At 35.0% G+C, this 2,589-nt stretch overlaps 1 pseudogene; it reads right to left on the reverse strand.

The window, feature by feature from the left end:
• Positions 1-607: 607 nt before the first annotated feature.
• LOC138881589 (zeatin O-glucosyltransferase-like) lies at positions 608-1,770 on the reverse strand (annotated as a pseudogene).
• Positions 1,771-2,589: the final 819 nt, after the last annotated feature.

Below are 2,589 nucleotides of genomic sequence, written 5' to 3' on the forward strand. Positions count from 1 at the left end.
CGTCGTAATCAAAGAATCGTTTATATCGTGTCAACCTTTGTGCTTTGCCATAAATATAAGTTATTATTTCGCTTTGTGACTATTTTTAGGTTCCAAAGACACCTACGAGAATAGTGCAAAAAAAAAATTATCATTACGGGAATTGAGAAAATGTTAGTCTTTTTTCATGTAGTATTTCTTAATTAATATGTGACGATTATCTATTATTTAGAAAGTTTAAATGGTAAGGTTATTTACATATAATTCAAATAACTCAGATATTTAACATGGTTAATGTCAAATATCAAAATGGAGTAAAAAAATTCACTAGATAAAGAATTTTTTATATTTTTAGATAGCCAATTAAAATGAATTTTGAATTAAGAATAATATTTTCAATTACATTATTATAAAATAATTATTATTACTGAAATTTTAAGAAAGAAATATTTTTAAGAGATATCAACACACCAAATAGAGTCCAAGTAGTAGCAAAAGAGTTAGGTTTTATCAAAAGAGTCATTCATTGTCTCAACATTTGATTGTTTTTCCATAAATATGAATTATTTATTTTTAGGATCCAATGACACCAAATTTGATTTGATTGTTGATGCATGTAATTAACTCATCGCGTCGTTCCCAATTAATCTTTCACAGGGATGCCAATTTTCAGCGCTTTTGTCACAAGTAGTGCATTTCTTGGCTGGTCAAACAACATGGGCCATGTAGCTAATGGCACGATCCCATAGTTATATTTTCCATGCAAGACTACTTCCACCCGCAATGACTCATGAAACCTCCCGTCGACGAGTGCCCTAAGATTTCCAGTTGGGGTGCCCAATCTTTAACTAGGAGTCCTTTTCCTTCTAATTTCTCTTCGTAATCTTTTGGAATTTGGATTTCTTCACCTTCTGGTAACAAAGCGTCTCTCACTATCCAAATGAACTTTTGTTGAGACTCTTTAATTTTCAACCCTATTGCGAGCTCTTTGATTTGCTCAGTAGATAAGGAACCTGTTGTTCCGAATGAAACTAATAGTACCGAGTTTGCTTCTTGTTTGTCTAGCCAATTTGTGACGTGGATTGTTTGCTCTCTGGTAATGTCGTTGGGTTAATGGGACCAATATAATAGCGCCCATTGCCTGCCTCTTCTTAGTAACCTATCCAACTTTGCAAGCACATTGAGGTATGGCCCCTCGACTATATTGCACGCATCGTATAGATTTCCTGATCGAGCAAAACCTATATGTTATGCTTCTTGTATTGCCTCCCAATGAAATACAACGACATATTGTATTGCCTCCCAATGCTTATTGAAGGGATGGAAGGCCTTAGCTTGGTTTAAAAATTCAGCCCCAGAACCAAAATATTTGCCAAGAAATGCAGGGAAATGGTGGATCGGAGTCGTTTTAGGGCGATTTGCCAATATATGGAACTTGTGGCAAAAGCATGAAAACAATAGGCCTCGGCATTTGTTATGGTAACTATGTCCTGAACAACCCAAGCCATCAGAGAGTCGTAGATGACCACAAGGCATTTGTTGGGAATTCTTGGAAATGGATGTTAGGAGTGGTAAGAGGATCCCAGCCGTGGACGCGATCTTTGGCCTGGCTAATGTTGGTACTAAAACCGATATATATATTGTAGGATGAAACGACGCGCCAGAGATGGAGGAGTTGATTGAGATGTCCTTGTGCTGGAAAGGGTACCATCACCACAACAACAATTCGATGCCATTAATTTTGCTATCGTTTTCTGAAGAAGAAATAATATTGATATTAGTGCTGGCCATTGTATGAAAGTCTTCTTGATGATATGGAGTGTTTCTTTCAGAAACTGTATGGCTCAACTAATATATAATTACATAAATATACCTATAAATGAATAAAAAACAGAAAAACTAGGTGTAAGGAAATGGTCAATTAACCCACAATTGTATTGCTCAAAATTTGGATTAAACTTAACAGTTGCAAATGGACGTAGTCGAGGATTAAACCGACCACGGCATAAGGGCGAGGAGTCGTCTTAAGAGAGATTAGCGCCGAGGTCGAATAATAGGTCGTATGAAAGTAACGGTAGGATAAGTAACAATGGTCAATTCACTGATTGTATTGTTGGATTTACGTCGTTCATTCACAAGATCCAAAGATTCCTTATCCATCTCCAATCTCTATTACCCCATGTTGTTGAAAATCATCCAAGTCATCTAACATTGGGTGATAGATTCTTTCTTATTACGTTTGCTAGCTGCCATTATCTACATTTATTGCATGCTTCTATTACTACATTCATTGACAATCATTGGTAATATATTAGATATTTTTATTCTTGAATATGATCTCATCCCATGATATTCTCCAATTTTAGATCTAGAACTTATTGTATTTAACTAGGATTCACCCTCTATTCCTTTATTAATTAGTTTAACAAAAAGCTAAACACTTTTTGGTCAAACAACAATACTACATGAAACTTGCAAATCAAACTGATAAGAAAAAAGCTTTATTAAAACTTAATGTCGTCAATTTCTTTTTTAGCTTTAGGATAACATCTATTGAGCGAAATACTTGACTCTCGATCTGTATATTAAGGTCCCGTTTGTCCATAAGTT

Source organism: Nicotiana sylvestris, chromosome 11 (genome assembly GCF_000393655.2).
Source record: "Nicotiana sylvestris chromosome 11, ASM39365v2, whole genome shotgun sequence".
Lineage (NCBI taxonomy): Eukaryota > Viridiplantae > Streptophyta > Magnoliopsida > Solanales > Solanaceae > Nicotiana > Nicotiana sylvestris.